The 18,393-nt window shown below is 38.2% G+C and overlaps 1 long non-coding RNA gene across 2 annotated transcripts; it reads right to left on the bottom strand.

The window, feature by feature from the left end:
* Positions 1-1,462: 1,462 nt before the first annotated feature.
* On the bottom strand, positions 1,463-17,330 carry LOC128785670 (uncharacterized). 2 transcript variants are annotated; one of them, XR_008429974.1, is made up of 4 exons: positions 17,153-17,330; positions 12,280-12,342; positions 3,447-3,585; positions 1,463-1,767 (listed from the first exon to the last, which is right to left on the bottom strand). It is a non-coding gene; the product is annotated as an uncharacterized LOC128785670 (long non-coding RNA). The 2 variants fall into 2 exon arrangements; XR_008429975.1 differs by lacking the exon at positions 12,280-12,342 and having other exon boundaries at positions 17,153-17,326.
* Between the last annotated feature and the right edge of the window lie 1,063 nt (positions 17,331-18,393).

The following is an 18,393-nucleotide window of genomic DNA, read 5'->3' as shown; positions in this document are numbered from 1 at the left end:
GTGTTGCAAACATTGTCAGTGTAGAGTAAATGGCAGGAAAGCTCAAATGGAAGTTAAGGTGTATAATTCCACTCTGAAAATTCAGTCCCCCAAAATTTAGATTACTGGTCTAAATCTAAATCCTATAATAAATAATCCATACTTTAACCATATTATAAATAACATTTGTGAAAAAAACATTCCCAACACCCACCCGCCCACTCCCCCCACCCAAAACTTGTACATATAACTTCCTTATGCATTTTGCTTTTGTAGCAACTTTGCAGAAGGAAAGATAACTAAATAAAGCCATTAAAATATTTATAAGAAATATATTAAAACTACAGGAACATATAATATTGACTTTCAAGAATCTTGAGTTACTCTATTATCTGTATCATTGTAAGTGGAACAAAAGATTCATATATGTTATTTATAGATACATTTACTCAGATAAATGTTTTGTGTTCAGAGAAAATGTTGCAGGCTCTATTGTTGGCAAAACATCATTGGTGTGTATTTAGCCTATGCAGCAGATACAATTTGGGTAGGATAATACACCATATTTTTTTGGGGATAACAAGAAATGTTTCCCATTCTTATGGAATAAGCAGCTAGGCCATTCTTGAGGGAAATGCAGTCCTTAATGCATTATTTCACAAAAAGAGTCCAAAGTATTAGCCAAAATACCTTCCATGGTCTGGAATTTTCATGTTATCAGATAACAACATGGGACTGTGCCTTTACAGTATCCTTGACTCCTAAGTAATTGACATATTGTACACGTGATTTTTATCGTTACTTTACATCTTTAAAGGTTAAGGAGTATAAGAAATTTTCAGGAAGCCAAGTGGAAATGCCTTTCATAGCCTATAACATTTTGAAAAATATTATCAATAACTCTTATTCTGTATGTCTGTACAAATTTATCATCTTACAAATACAAATTCTCTGTAATCTCCATTTTCATTTCTTTTTTAGGTTATTCCCAGCAAATTTCTCCACAAAAGGCAACTCAAGGTCACAGTCCTCCAAGGATATTTTTATCAAATCAATCCTTCATAAAGCTTGAAATGTATAAACGCATTATTGAGCAAATAAGAAGCAGCATCTCTTTTAAGAATTACTTGGGTTCATAATGAAATTGTGCAAACTTGTCTCCTTTAACTCACTCTAACAAATTCATGCCTGCCAGAGTGGAATTTTTCTTTATTTAATTTTGCTAATTTCTCTTGAACAAACGGGGGAAAGCAGGCGCGGCAGGAGGCGAATGGATAGACAATGAAATAGGCAAACCCCAAAAGGCTGAGGGTAAAGACAAATAAAATGAAATCACCAAATAAGTGCCTATATGTTTTGCATTAGAAGATTAAAAAAAAAAAAAAAAAAGCTAGCAGCCTAAGTCTCCAAAGTGAGCAGCTCATAAAAGCATTAACACAGAGGCATATGTGATATCCAAAAAGTACAGCATTCCAGAGACATCAACACCAGATGTGTTTGTTTAATAGCTCAAGCAATTAAGATGTGAAGCAGACAGTCTTTTAGCCTCTTTAGTGTTGCTTCCATCTTCATGTTGCTTTGCCTTAAGTTGGTTCCCTGGGGTCAATGCCTCCAGCGAAGCTGGCATCTGGGCATTTCTGGGTAGATTCTCTTTCCTCATGGCCCAAGCAGCTTATCAGAGCAGTTTCCTGGTTCTCAATCTGTCCATAATTAATCATAAAAAGATGAAGTGCCCTTCCATCTTCAGTTATCACTAAATCTGGAGTTAACATCTTATGGGTGCTTATTCTGAGTCAGGGAACAAAAGTTTAAAATTGGGTTGTGAATAAGTAGGTGTCTTTTATTTGACTCTGGCCTCCTTTCTTCCTACTGGCATCATTACTTAACTTGTAGTAGACTATTATTCTGCTCAGTGACATGCTTTTCCAGCACTGCGTGTCGTGTACTTTAATTTATACAATGCCAGTTTCAATGCTTTGCCTTTTTTTCTGATTTTAAGATGGCAATTTCCCCTGTCCCCCTCCCCGGACCATGAAAATCAGTGTTTCATAACCCAAGCAAATGCTCCAACTAATTCTGGGTAGTAAATGGATAAATGCAATGCAGCACTGGTGTGCTTAGGAGGAGATGATTTCACAGCCTTTACAAATGTACTCAGTATCAGTGTGCTGCTGTGTTACTCAGGCACAATGGAGATACAAGAGAAGAGAAAAATTATGACTGTAGATGCTCCTGAGAGGAAGATGAGACCAGCTATGTATAGGAGTTCCATCTCTCCTGTTCTAATTAATTTACATCTGTGAGCAAATTACCCTGGGTGACATCAGCTATTCCTTTCTCCAAGCAAGCCAAGAAACAGTGAAAAGCGCATTACTGTCTGAAGCCTTTTGCTGGTTTGCAAGCAGGATGTCTCTGAGAACTTGATAACCCCCAGTTTTCATCTTTGTCTAAACAGAGCCAGAATTTATCACTTAGCAAGAATATATTTGCAGATGCTAAAAACCTTGATGTTTCTCTTCACTCAGGAAGATGTCTTAGTCCCCTGGGGACAAAATGTAATTTTATTTGAACAAAGCTAAAACCTTCTCATATCTCACTTTGTCTACACTGTTATCTAGAAGATTGTTTTCATGCTTCTTTATTCCTGAAGAGTTTAAGATTTTTCTCTAGAATCATGTTTCCAAGCCGATTTTGTCCTGTTACCTGTTCCTTTGTCCTCTAATACCTTATTTTGATGGATCGTGTATGCATTTGAAAGTCCTATCCCAAAAATTGCCTCCCTGTTGTAGTGGAAATGTCTACTTTTTGTAAATTAATATTTTTTTTTGACATATCTGACAAACAGATTGCATAGTTTTATTAGCTATCTCTCTGCAATTCTTCTGCATATTTGAGAAATTTAATGAACTCTGTTGAAGCAGACTCCCTTGAGTGTTTCCCTTTATTTTGTAAGACTACAGTAAAGACCAGCCTTGACATCTTGTTAATCTACAAACCCCCCAGGCACTTAACAGTTGCAAGAGCTGCTGATGGAGAAGTTATCTAACGTGATTATCAAGAGAGAAATATTTATTATCTTGGAAATCTTCGACAGCAACATAGATGATATCCCCATCTGCCAACTGAAACTTTTATGAAGGTTTCCTTCAATCTCACTCAGACATTCCTCTATAGCTTCATTTATTTGAGTGCCTGAACAAGACATGCCTCTGCAGTTTTCTCTCACAGTAACACTGAATTTGTTAATCAGTAGAGAAAACTCCTGAATAACAGAGAAAAAACTCCCAGAGGTATACAGGGACATATCATGCAGCTTAATGTCATGAAAAATAAGAAGGAACATCAAATTGGTTACATTCAGACTGAAAACTTATTTTGCTTATTTTTCACTCAGACATTTCTCACAAGAGCTAGTTTTAAAGGATCTGTAGGTAGCAGATATTGTATATAGTTGAGGAAATGATCACCTTTTTCATTGAATGTGAAGATCCTGTATCCATTCACTGCTTGTGATGCAGGATGTAGTCACCTGGATCATCTGAATGTCACCAGCAACCTTGTTAATCATGACTTCAGGCATTTGTCCTGATTATTTTGGACCAATATCTCAGAAATAAAAAGCAGGACAACAAAGAACATGAGATGGCATTAAATTTCGGATATTTTAAATCTTATGAACATTTTAAAATGAAAACAAATTCCCTAATACATAACTAAAATGCTTTTGATTTCTTATTTTTTCTATCCTAACTAGAAGTATGTCCCAAATGTTTCCCATTTTAGAGAACAGCATTATTTAATTCCCACTCTAGAAAAAGAAAGAAAAATGGCTACCACTTTTTTTCTGTTTAACTCCTATATTAAATGTCTATGAATAGTGAGGCTCAGAAAGGGGGGTAAATGGAAGGTGAAGCTGTGTATCTACCTTTCATTCAAAGGACGTATTCCTGATTACATCACTTTGACACGTGGACCACAATTTAGAAAATGTTCAAAATGCAGCACACATTTGCTTATTCCCAGGAATTCCTTACCAGTTTGGCAATAATACAATAACAATATGAAGAGATGCCAGCTGCACTTTGCACTGTGCAGTGCTATTATGAGTTCAGAATAATATTTGCACAAAAATTAAACTTGATTTTATTTTACAGGAAGGAATATTTTATGGATGTGTGTGTGTATGCATGTCTAGGCAAAGCACAACATGGGACTTAAGTTTGTTTGTTTTGCACAAATTAAAACCAGAGCAAACAAACTTGTGTTACTGGAACGGGTTTAGATTGTAGTCTGATCAGACTACAGAAAATTTCAGCAGAGAATATTGCACCTGTCAACTGCTTTTCATATCAGGAAATTAATCAAGCTGACTGTTCAGAGAGTTTTTGAGGATGTTCATTATTTCAGCTATTAATTTTTAAAAGCAGCAAATGTTGCAAGTCAACAGCATCCATAAAAATTGATTTATTGTGCAATTTACCTCATGCTACTGGAAGGAAAGAGAAGGGTTTGTGTATCTACAACTCCCTTTCTCATTTTTTAAGGCATAGGATGTATATGAGTATATAACTTTTAAAGGAAAATTGTGTAGCTAAAAATAATAACCCTTTTGCATTGGTTTTATACCAGTATGGATGGGTAATATTTGACTACTTGAAAGAAATGCAGAATTGAACATTAAAGACAATGAGAAATAGAAGAAATTTTATAGAGAAACAGAGAAGAGCAATCTAAAACCAGTGAAGTATTACTGTAAGACTGAGTTATCAATATAGTTTTCTGTGCTTCAGCTCAATGAAGTCTATAAAGTGCCATTCTTTTATAATGTGTATTTGTTGTATTTGCCTGTGTGTCCCATAAAAAGAATTTTTACCTTATTTAGGCAAAATGAGCTAGAGAAAAGGTTCTGTTAAACACTTGACTTAATTAGACTTCTTACTGCAGACTCTAAGGTCTACTTGTGTTGAATGGGAAAAATATCTCAAATTTAGAAATTTTGACTTATCAGGCACACTAATTCACAGCATCTAAAGTACCTGAAATGATGCTAAACATTGTTTATAGCTGTTGCAATGCCATTACCTGTTATAAAATTATATCCTCTAAGAAATTCCGGTCTTTGTTATGTATTACCTTCTATACAGTAGTGGGTAAATTCCTGGTCCTGCTGTGAGTTTTGGGAATTCAATTAGGGTTAGCATTCAACCTCTGCTTCTTTAGGTGATGTAGTACAGCCTTGACTTGAGGGCTTTGTCATTTGCATGTCAATGGTAAGGGTGACAGGCAGTGGAGATCTCTATTATTTTATACAAGTTAGATTCATCCTGGGGACCTCTCTCTTCTCTGAGCAGCAGATATAACATGCTAAGACCATGCTCCTGTAACACTGGTCTCATTGGAGAGTGCTGGACTTGACCTGCTTATGTTATGGTCCAAATGGGAAAAAAAAGAAAATAAAAACCAATAAAACCCAACCTCCAACTGTTCCAATGGATCAATCCTAAGAGCTTTAGAGGGAAATGCAGATTTGTACTAGAAGAGAGACCTTCAAAACATTATAAATAATTCAAAAGAGAGATATAATCTTCCTGAAAATTTTGACCATCTGGGTAGAGGACATTACAGTTCATGAAAATGCCAATATTATTAAAGAAACTGTAGATCTTCTCAGTCCTTTAAGATTCTAAAACTGGATCTACAGTGATATGAGGAGAAGGAAAGACCATATAACATTTTTATACTGTTTGTCTGCTTGATAGCTTTGTTCAGGAAAATATTAACTTATTTAGCCTTTCATATCTGAAATATAATTCAGATTATGAAGTGAATGACATTGCATTTGCTCTGACTGGAGAAATTTAGAGTGTGGAGACTACTATTTGTTTTACAAATCCTTTTTATATTACATATCTAAATATCCCATAGATAAAGAAGAGATGAGAGATCACTCACATATACTATTTGAAAAGAAAAGACAGTGTGGGATGTTATTTCCTGGGCAGTTTTACAGGAGAGAGTCATAAAGAAAGTAAGACTTTTAAGCACACCTTTCCCATGCAATATTTTTACTTGCCATTAACTTTTTATTAATAACAAAAAGTCCCTAAAAACCCCAGAGAGCTTAGGCTGTGCTACAAGACCTTTGCAGAACCATTGATGTGTCGTAGCTTCTTCAGGCTTTCATACAACCCTTGGGTGGGCATTCAATGACACCAAAATACACCTATAGGGGGCTGGTGGATTAAGTAATAAGTGCCGAGTCCCCTGTTGGGACATTGCTCTTATCATTATCATCTTGATCCTCAAAAATATTCAAGCTGGTAATGATTTTATGCTACCTACTGTGTAAGATTTCAGCTTCACTGTAGCATTTAATAAAGCATTATCTGTGAGGTTCAGTGGTGCTGTATTGATAAGGGTTGCCTTTAGAAGACTTTGTGAGGCTGAGCAGTGGTGGCTGTGTAACACAAACACAGGAAATAATGAAATAAAAACAAGCTACATGATATGCAGAGATAAATGTTCACTTCAACTAATGAAGAAAAATAATAGCAAAAGAAAAAATATTGCAGAAACAGAATGCAAACAAATAAAGCAATACTAAAGAAGAAAAACAAATAATGAGAGCAAACTAAGAAATGAATAGCAAATAATAACAAATAATGGAAAATAACAAACTAGATTTCAGAAGTAATCAAAGTGAGAAGGAAAGGAAAAGAGTGTATTATACAAGAAGCAGATTAGTGCTACATGCTTTTGGGATCAACTACTCAAATTCCTTGCATAAGCAAAAATGGGTTAGGAAATAGTTTTATCAAAGCTTTGCACATCACAATACACTAATTGTTCATCAAGGCAGACCTCAGAATGGCTAACATGTGGATTAGCATACAGATTCATGGAAAGAGTGGGATATGGAGACATATATAAGCTGCCTGTGCTTGTCTCAACATTTGCTCAGAAATCACCGGTATGGAAAGAGTTCAAGGAAATCTTTATGAAATCCAATGGCCTTTGGATCAGGAACAGATTAATGTACACATGAATAAACAAATGGAAACGTTGTTGTTATTTTGAGTGTGTTGGTTTGTCTACCTTTTGCTGTGAAAGTGATGTCTGTTTAGCAGTGGTAAGGAAAAAAGATGAAAGAAATTTCCACTTGCAAATACCATTTCACTGAAATTGGAATGATTTGCAGGGGTATTGACATCCAAATGGTAATCTATTTTGGCAAAAACGAAGCCTGCTTTTTAACATTGTTAGAACAAATTGGCTTAATTTCTCCTTTGAAATGAATAGTATTCTATTTGATTATTACATGTAGCCACTGTATTTTGATAATTCAAAATCAAGCTGCAAGAATAATTTAATAAAAATTAAATGCTTTGATTGATTCAAATAAATTTCCAGTTATTCACTTAGCTCCTGTTATTGTGCAGCCTTTAACAATGGCATCTTCAGAGAATAAGCTGTTTAGGAAAAACACCTGGAAAAACATTATGCTTCTTCCACACATTTTGACCTTGAGGATATGACAAGAACACACAGAAAGGGCAATCTCAGAGGGAGGCAGGCAGGGGAGAAAGCAGCTCATGAGCAAGGTAATGCAGCTTTCCAATTGCAAAGAAGCTGTGCATTCTGGTACTGAAGAAGCACAGGGGAGAGTGAAATATCAGAATTAGACCAATCTCCCACAAACCCAGTTGCCAGGGCACTCTTGAAAGTGTCTTAATTCTCATGCCACCCAGAGAGCCAAAAAGTGGCTCTCTACATCTCAATCTGCAAGTGGAGACATGATGCACATACCACTGGAACTGGCACTGCGTGTGTCTACCACAGCTGGTGGTCTCAAAGGGGGTTACATGATCCCCTTTGTGCTCCATCAATTTAAACAAACCTTCACTTTCACTAGCCACAGTGAAATATTCTTTACTTTCTCTCCCAGCTTCCACAGCTAGAGGTCCAAACTATCTTGCACAGTGTGCCCCCTTCATGCCACATTATCCTGTCCTTCAGTTATTGCTGTGAAGGAAAGGTTATCTCAAGGAGAAAAAAACTCCAAATTAAATTTTATGATACTGTTTTGTTTTCTGTGTTTGAAATGGTGTCTTGGCTTCACAAAACTTACTCTTTTAAGACATTGGATTTTAATGACATGAAAAAGCATTGAGCCAGCTGTCACCATATTACAAATGTGACTTTGAGAGCAAAACCAATGAGAGTTTGAATCCACCAGGACTAGAGTTATTGCAGAAAAGGTCTAAGGTCCCCTTTCTACACTGCTGACTGTGGAGGCATTATCAGGTTGTAGACCAACATTTTTAAAGTAGTGATGAAGGCTATAATACTGAAATTATCAAGTAAATTGTGTTTAGATGACCCTAAACAGCCTCAAAAATTATGTTTAGATGACCTTAAACAGCCCCCTTCTTCCTTACTCTCCACCTTCACAGACACTGGCAGCTTTTTTTTCTGCCTTAAAATGTGGCAAGCTGTTTACAGCCCTAAATAAAGCAAACCAGCCAGGTAGCTGGGGCATACTGACAGTGGAACACTGCATTCACCTTGTTGGCTGCAAATAAACACCCCACAAATGGCTCACTTGGTTTCTGCCTGACCTGAAAAACACCAGGTTCCTGGGGGGAGGCTGATGCTCACCAGCATTATCCCAGTACTTGAGGTTGAAATTCCATTTTGCCAAAGTTTGCACTGTTCTAGTTGGGCTTGTCAATGATAGTATTACTGTCTTAGGTGTCTTTGATCTATGCTCAAAAGCTGAAATGATCAGGATTTCAAAGGACAAAGATTTTTCTTTGTGTTTATGGCAGAACCTATAACTTCTCATTTAGGAAAACACAAAAATATTTAAAATCACTACATTCTTCCACTTTCTTTTGTTTTACAGAATTGGATGACAATGTGTTGAGGTCAAATGATGGTTATGTTAACATATTTTGAGCTGAACCAGGATACTAAAAATCCAGGACACGCATAGGTCTAGCTCTTTCAATTTCATCACCTTAATTCAAAGCTGAATTCAGCAGGGAACTCATTTTATGATAACTAGTATGATTATAATATAAACTAGAAATGAAATAAATGTTGGTATGCAGTATTAAAAAGTAACAGTTCATGCTGGCTTAGGGGTTTAGGAGTTCAACTTGGGAACAGACATATTTTGTGAATGATTAAAACATCAGAATCTTTTATCTGTCTTTCTTCACTATTCAGCTTTGTAATCTGTTTCACTGTAGCTTAGACTTTACACTGATGCAAAAATTATGATCACAGATATTATGAATTTTTCTAAATTACTTCTCTGTATATCATATTTCTGTATAATCTGATCTTTAACAGTTAAATTAGCCCTAGGGAAGTCTAGGTTGTTGGCAGAGGTATCATGTGATCATCCTAAAACCAAGGAAGAAAAGATTATTGAAATATTTGTAACAGCCAGATCAGTAAGTCAGGTCCAATCTGGTTTATACCATGTTCAAAGTAATCATTGAATGTCATAAGTTCTATGTATTTCAGAGCAGTTCCAGTGGAGAGAAGATGCTGAGCTTAAACCAGGATATAAGTCTCAGGCAATTATACTGAGTTTAGTGGACTTGCATTCACAGCTATAGGTCTCAGAGAAAATTTGAGTTTTGTGATGTTTCTAACATCAGGATCAGGGCAGAGAATGTTAAAACAGCCTCTGTCTCTTTTATTTTTAGAGGAAATTTTTGCAATACTGGGTAGGACTGAGAGCATGCACTCCAATTTACCCTCTCCATAGGGTCTGGAGGGTTACCCTCAAACCACTTGCATGTCCACTCTTTAGTAGGTTAAACTTCGTGTTCTGTTTAAAGTTCACTTTGGGTCTGAGTCAATAGGAGAAGAACTTTTAGAGGGCTGGAATGAGAGAATGTGTTCAATGATAGTCTAAATTCATATAAAATATGAATTTTATATGGGGGGATTTTGGACTTTAAATTCTGCCCAAATCTCAGCTTGTATTAAACATATTTAAATTATGTATTGATTGTCATCTGCTTGATATTTTGAAAATATTTAACCTTTGTTTTTTTCCCAAATTGAATCAGAACCAAATTACATGGGGGATTTGAGAAACATTAAAACTGGGGAAAGTAAAATCTGAAATTAATGTGCTGCTTTACATTATTTTCCTCTCATTTTTGTGGCTCTGCCTGCATTAGAACGAATTCTGTGCCTTATTCAATTAGTGTCCTCATGACAGCACTCAGAAGTGAAAAGAGTTAAAAACTCACAGGGGAGCTCTAATGGTAATGTGTCCTGAGAGATATTCATTTGGCCCCAGCTGTCCATTTTATTCTAAGTGCTAAATGCTTTAATATACATAGACTATCATTTACATAGCAAGTAGCTATGCAAGATGAATTATTTATTTTGTGACAAATACCTAATACCCAATGTACTGTCAAATACAAAGAACTTCCTTATTTGACCCCCGTGTGTAAATTTGCATTATAGAATTCATTATCTTAGCACATAAGTCACATTGAGGTTATGTGCAGATATCTGTCAGTGGAGCTGCAGATTATTGCAGCTTTGATTTAATGGCACTGTTTGCTGTTATGCCATACTTGTACAGCAAGAAACATGATTTTTTTGCTTTGTGCCACAGACACTGCTCATATATGTAGGAGCTCTACTTCTAATGTAAAAAAAGTAGGTGCAGTAGAAAACCAAACCCAAATTATGATAAAAATATGAAAATCAGTAATTTGTATGTGAGAGAAATTGCCCCAGGACTTCTTATGCCTGAATGAAGACAAATCAGGACTCAAATATTCCAAAATCAAGAAAATAAAATTTGGTTTGCTCTCCTCAGGCAGTAAGTGATCTGATCTTAAGCAGCCAGCTTCATGTTTACGCTCCAAAAACGTTAAGGAAGTCAACTTGAATAAGAAATTTTATCGTATCTGATTTGTTATTTTTATACTGCATACCACTCTATTAATTCTCACATTAATCTTTGATTCTGTCTCATTGGAACCCAAATCTCCTAGTCACTGTTTATTCTAACCATTTAGATACCCATATTGCTCCAATGGTCATAGAATGTCTCAGAGTAGCTAGACCTATCTGAGCAAATATTGTACTTAGCTTAGTAACTCTGCCAAATTTGATGTTTGTTATCATGTCCCTGTGATAGTTATCAGGATAGTCTTCAGAGTTTGGTGTAGTTGAGATAAAAGAAAGTGTAAGTTCAGAAACATCTCTCTGAAATTGCATGGGTATACTTCAAAAGATTCTGAGGGATGACATAATCTGTGTGCAGATCTCACAAAATTGAGATGTTTATTTACATAATTTGTAATCATAAAACAAGGTTAAAGATTTCACAGGAACAGTTCATCTTACACTCTTTTGTATGTTTAGCCTTTTTTTTTTTTTTTTTTTGACATTTGACATAACTTGTGGAGAGAAAGAGAAAATAAAATATTTCTAAAACTTGGAAGAGATTTTGCCTGGGATGAAGTCAGAACAGGAAAGTCATGTTAATTTTTATTGAATCAGTCCTGTTTCTCATCTTCTACTGAGATACATTTTGTGAAGCTGGTGCCTTCAAGGCTGGCTCATTTTAGCAGTTCTGCAGAGAGGGAGTTGGGAGTACCCAAGAATTTTCATTCTGTAGGTTAGAAGGTTGGTACAGTCACAGACTGAACTCAGCCAGAAGGAGTTTATGTCTGCTAAGTGAACTGAAAATTAGTGTTGACCCTGAAAAAACTCTTGTGTAGCTAAAGAATTTGTTTATCTGCACTTTGGCACTTCTTGGATTATGAAAGCCTTTGAAACACAATAGGCCAATTACAGACCTGGTGTGAATGGGCACAATGCCACTGAAACCAGCGGACTTGGGCCCACTCACACCAGGTTTGAATTTGGCACGTTGCCTTTATCAGTGGCAAACAATGTTTTTAACAAATTTCCTGGCAGAAACTATGCTGCATGGAAAATGCATTCATTTAATATGTTTATTTGCATAACAGATCTGAGTTTCAGCAGAGTTTATTATTCACTGTGAAAGCTCATTCCCTTCCCAGCCAGCAATGAGTCACACATCAGAAAGGGTAGCCAAAGAGACATTCAGGAATCAAGAGACTTTCTTATGTTTGGTTTTCTCTTTTTTTTTTTTTTTTTTTTTTTTTTTTTTCTGGTCGTAATCTTCTCCCTACTTCTTTCCCCACAATGAAACAACTTGAATGATGAGCCAAAACCTTCAAAAATAAAAGTTCAGGAACAGATAAATACAAGGTCCTATTCAGATACCTGCCTGGCTTTCAGTATGCTCTCTGGCTCTCCAGCTCATGCCATCTTTGATTCTGAAACACTCTGAAAGAAATTAATGTGAGCTCAGCTCTTAATAAGGTAGAGATCTAAATATGGATTTATGTGCTTAACTTTAGGCTTTTATTTTTGCAGTAGATTATCAGAAAGACTCACCTCTCAGCTGTAATCTTCCAGAAGAAAGTTTCCATCTGCTTTAGTAGATGGAAGATAGGATATTTTTGTTATGAGGAAGTTTAATATCCTTTACTACCCTATACAAAATTCTGGGTATTTGGTACCATAGTGATGAACGGAGAAGCTTGAACTGTCAGAAAATATATATGGACAGATTTCTGAAAGCCCATAAGGTTTGTACTATAGCCTTTTCTTGAGGTAGGATACAGGAGGATCAAATGATTCAAATGTGTAAAGAAAGAGATCCACAGTGCTATGTATCTGTTTTCTCTTGTATTTACATGAATAATTAAAGTTACTATGAGATAAAATTTTCAGTTACTATTTTAACCATTCTTGGATGTAAGGAAATCATAGGTTCCTTAACTTAAGGGATATAAGAGAAAAGAAGATGCTGATTAAAGCAACTGCTTAAAATAGACAATATATCACACTGGTGTCTTGCCCTTAGAGGGCAGAAGGTCCCTAGAAACGTCCTTCCTACTCCAACTACGTTTTTTTGGAACTGCTTATCTGAAGAAGGTTTTGCAAAAATAGCGAGTGAGCAGGGTGGTACAAATAGGAGTTTTCAGGGAGAAGTTTGAGAAATATAGGTTAACTGGAGTTAACATGCAGGTGAGTACAAGAATACATGAATTAAAAACAGAAAGCCAGACTCCTGATCTTTTACCTGCAGTTGCAAGGGCCATCTGAGAATGCCTCAAAACATGCCTTTCATTGAGAAGCTGTGTGAGCTCTGCTGTTAAGAGTCAAAGGGGCATTGCTGTAGGTGTATTTAAAGTTTTCATCTTAGAAATTGTGAAGATTTTCGCAGGAGAATGTAGTTAAGCTAGGAAACATCTATGACATCAAATATAGAGGGAGCATTATATTTGCAGAGTCCTCCAATGATACAGAAACTCATTTGGTTAACAGAAAGTATGTTTACCAATCCTAAGGAAAGAAAATGGCTTTTCCTGAAAGGGATTTCAGTGAATTTCAGTTCTGAACAGCACCTGCTGAGATCAAGAACAAAATTACTCTTCCAGCAATGACTGAGGATCTAAATTCAAATGGTCTGATCTGCCTCCCTTGCTTGCTGTTCCAGAGAAAGGTCTGTTAGTGGGAAATATATACATATGTATAAATACACAATATGTGTTCACTTGCTGACCTTATACACTCAGGTCTATCCAGCAGCTGGCCTTGTATCCCTGCTCTCTCATCCAAGATGCTGGTGTGTAGATACAGTTCAGCTGTTACGTTGGCTTACACACATATTCACAGCCACAAGCACCACAGATCCTCCCAGCAACTGGCCTTATGCTCCAAACTTAACCAGTAGCTGTAAACTGGATCCCTTGGTATCCCAGCAGTTTCATGTACAGGGCTTGTACATATACACACACTAAAGGGCTTTCAGTCTGGTCCCGACCCATGACCTTACCAGTAGTCAACTACCAGACCTTATATCTTCCACAGATGATGAGTTAGACCTCCTGGTCCCTTCAGCACCAAGTGCTCAGACTCCTTAGTCTCTCCAATATCTCACCCAGACCTAAAGTTGCTCTAATATCTGGCTACCAAACTACCCTACTTGTGGCAGCAGCTCTCTGGCCACAGAGAGCAGGCACAGACTTTCCCAGTCATTTTCCCGGGGAAGGCTGTGAGAAGATCAGAGAAAAGAATGAGAAACAACTCTTATCTCCACTTGTTGCACCTGCTGTTGTGCACATGTGGAATGTGTCATGGAGATTTGTTTACCAAAGGGTGATTTCTTAATTGGACACTGGATGGTGTTTGGATGGATTGACCAGTTAGGTCAAAGCTGTATCGGACTGGCTGTAAGGGTAACTGAGTTTCTTAATAAGTATAGGATAATATAGTATAGAATGATATAATAAAGCAATTGATCAGCCTTCTGCAATTATAGAGTCAATGTTAATTATTACCTGGCTGGGGGCCTGCAGCAAGACCTACTCACCAGCTAGATCAGCTTTATCCTTTCTGATGTGATGACACATCAACATATGACTCAATTTCTGACATTGTGAGCACATGGTGCTTATGACCCAGTCACTGATTCCTGGCACTTAGACATCCACACACATGGCCACAGAATAGAGGATACGATCATTCAAGAAAATAGTTAGAAATGCAGTTTAATGAGAAGACAGAGTAGACTGCAGATCAGATGCAAGGCATGGCCAGACCTGAGTATTAGCCAGCAGTCTATTTATATACTTGTTTCTCTAGTTTATCATCTTATTCCTCTATCTAACATTTATTCCACCTATCAACAGTTACATATAAACACATTTAAGTATGTGCTATCTGTAAATAGATAGTTTTCTTGTAAGATATTTTTTGTTAGAAGGTCCTGACTGTCTTGTGGTAGTTCATGAGGCAGACAAATAGCTGTAAGCCACTACTTCAAGTAACTGCTATGAAAGCCAGGATACAGGAAAGGGATGAAGGGAGAATCCAGACAGCATTCTTCTACTATTTTGCAAGAAGAGCAGAAGTGGGAGAATAGCACAGTCATGAAAGAAAGCAGAGGGGAAGGTTGTGGAGAGAAACTAAATCCAGTTTTATATCTAGTAGTTAGAAAAAGCAGCACAGAACTGTCCATTATCCATCAGGTTGGGAGAACAGAGTACCAAATGGTGTCACCTGCTTGTTTGTTTGTGCTTCTTTTAACATACACTGCAGTTTGAAAAATATGGCATGATATATTACAGAGCGAGGTTCAAAGACCAAGTGAACTGAAGTAGAGAGGATGGATGAGGCAGAAGAGGTACAAAGGAAGATGATAAGCTGGCAAGTCTGCCCCGAGGTCAGGGTATCTGAAGGTGATCTTTATTTAACATTCCTTTCCATCAAGGACCTGTAGCAGAAACATTTGCTGTGACTATGCAGTGTGGAATGAGCTTCATGTCCTCTAAAATATACCTTGATGCTTAAAATTTCATCAAAAATACATGTTTTTTATAGTTCTATGTGGATAAATGCAGGAACAAACATTCCTCTTTATGGTGTTAGAAGATGGCTTGTTTTGAAGCAAAAGATAATTTTCTAAGCCCTGTCCCAGGGCAGTTACTGAGACCATGAATTTGCTTTCCCAAAGCTGCATAGGTAGATTATTGAACTCATGTTCTTTCATATCCATTGTATTTACAAATGACCCAGGACTGCAAAACTAAGTTTCAAGTAATACTTTACCTGACTTTGCAGATGACCACTTTGGCACACATTAACAGATAATTGTCATCATGAAGCTCAGGAGTAAAAGATAAAAATCTCTATGTGCAATGAAATTGTATGAATACATGAAATGCATTCCCAAATTAAGGCCTTATTTCTAGACCTAAAGATTAGGAATGGGTTTTCATTTTTTCTTGGAGGGCTTTTGGTCTTGGGCTTGGAATATTCTATCTTGCTTGAAGCACAGTCGATGGGAATTTTTTTCAAGGTATAAACAAGAGAAGGATAACTTCTAAAAACTAAGTATGATTAATCAGAGTTGGTATGAGTTGCTACATGTGGACTTTAAATTCAATCAAGAATGAACAAATTCCTTTTCTGGTAAGCACGGGACAATAAAAATAACATGCTACTTGTTAGGCAGTATATTTCATCAATGAATTTACCATTAAATTAAATATTTTCTTCTGTCTTACTTTAGTGTACCATTGCAGATTTCTCTTATATTTCCCCAGTTATAATCTTAACAAACCTATTAAGATATGATAGAGTAGATAACAAATTGAGTATGCAATCATTTCATCCTGGTTGTTCTAAATCTAGGACAGTAATTTAGAGATAGGCTCTCTGATGGGATAGGATGTTGACAATAGACAGCATTGACAGATGTGGACTTGGAATAGTTCCTGAATTGTGGTTTCATCCTTCTTAATTCAATTCCTGTGCCATGGGACTTCATTCAGGAGTATTGATCCTTGTCTTGTCCAGTTATACAGTGATTTCCTACTAGATTTTCACTTTAATGCTCATAACTTGTCTGAAATGAGGATCCACACCAAAAGTGTTGCATCCCGGGTTTGGGTTTAGATGTCTAATCTATGTTAGTTAGCCAAGTCCTGTGTACCCCCGTGTACCCCCGTGCACCCCTCGTGGTGCACCCCCCCCACGGTGTCTAGCCCCAGGCTGCCTGCCGTTGGGTTTTCCCCCCTGCCACTCCTGTGACCACTCCCCCGTCCGGCCCCAGGAATTCCGTGTCCGCCCCTGCGGTGTTCCGGTTGGTCGCCGTCTCCACGTCATCACCGCGGCACCTGCACCGATTGGGCGGGAGGGTGTCTGCCCTCCCTGTCACATCCCGCTCCCTCCTGGGTCCCGGCGCCATTTCCTCCACATGGTGTGGGAAGCGCGGGTCGCTAACCCCCCCACTGCAGCTCTCAGCGACAATAAAACCTTCCTGCCTTCCTCGTGGGTGATTTGGACAATTCCTTCCCTCTTTGCCTTGGACCCTCGCGTGGGCGACAGAACCCGGCAGACCCCGACTGGCATGCCAGCAGCAGCGGCACGTGGGAGAGAAGCGGCGGATCCGAGCCTCCAGGGGGAGGCGGCGCCGAAAGACGCTGGAGCTGCCCGGAGCCGGGAGAAAGAGTACGATGCCGCAAGTGATGCCCAACCATGGGGCCAGAGCTGGAGGAGTCACCCTGCGCAGTCGGATACTCACTGTGAAGCACCGGGAGCCACGTGGAGAGCCGTTGCCGCCGGTGCACAGCTGCGCCGCCAATCAACGGGCGCCGCCGCCGAGCCGTGCGTGCGCAGTCTGCGCAGAGTGCCGCCGCGCAGCCGCGGAGCTGCGCCGGAACTGTGCTTTGTGTTCAACTGAAAACGGGAGCAAAGACTCCCCAAAGTAGGTCAGTGAACTCTCCGCCACCCACAGGGTGGCACGCGGTGCCCCCTGTGTGGGAGGGGAAGTGAAACTCTTCACGGCCCCGAAGAGCCAAAGAAGAGAAGCTTCCCAGGACCGAGGACCCTGGTGGCAGCTTTTTGTTTGCAGAGATCTAGTTTGATGAGTACTTGGCGACAGGAGGGTACCCAGGATATACTCTCCTGCACTTGGGTGGGCTTTGCCGTGCTTCCGAGGGTACGGACACGCAGCATGCAGCGTGAGCAGCGGCTGCCGGGGTCTTTCGCATTTTTTGCTTTTTTTCTGCTTTTTCTGCACCAGGGGTGAGGTTGTGTGGGTAGAAGTAGCATGGGGACCGTGCTATCTGCAGACCAGAAGGAATTTTATACCCTACTTAAGGGAACTTTATCGGTGTTATAATAAAGAAAACATTTTTTATTTCTTGTGTAATTTTCATATTTCAAGATTTCCATACCTATCAGAGTGAACAACCAAACAGAGGATAGATTTTTAGAAGTATGCGAAGTAGTATTCATAAGTTCATGTTCTTTTCATGTTAAGTACACAAATTAAAAATTTGGGAATATACCAAATTGAAAATTGGTCTTGTAAAAACACATAACGATATTCACACTGACAGTTGTACCAATGAAGTAATCTCACCTGTAATCCATTATACTGAAATTGGCATTAAAACTTTGAGGAAATAAATGTTGTGTGATGCAGGAAGAGATGGAGTTGGAGAGAGATGAAGAGAAAGAAGGAGGTCTGGACATCAAAGCTTACATCAAACATGAGTTTTGTAGTTCATAGCATGATTGAAATCCTTTTCTTCCCCTCTTCTTTGAAATGTGATTTGCTGAATTTCTGTTGCCAGCTTGTAGTAGTTCCTACAATGTATTGTATCACATTTCTTTTGGGAGGAATGCTGGATGCTGCAAAATAGTATTCATTTGGCTGCTTAGTTTTCAATTAAATGGTGCAATATGAACTGTAGTAGCACAGGCAGGGGGATGGTCTAGATGAACCAGTGCTGTTTCAAACAAAAACGTTTGCCATTC

Source organism: Vidua chalybeata, chromosome 3 (genome assembly GCF_026979565.1).
Source record: "Vidua chalybeata isolate OUT-0048 chromosome 3, bVidCha1 merged haplotype, whole genome shotgun sequence".
NCBI classification, from domain to species: domain Eukaryota; kingdom Metazoa; phylum Chordata; class Aves; order Passeriformes; family Viduidae; genus Vidua; species Vidua chalybeata.
The sequence above is the reverse complement of the archived record's forward strand: the minus strand, read 5'-3'. Positions and strand labels throughout refer to the sequence as shown.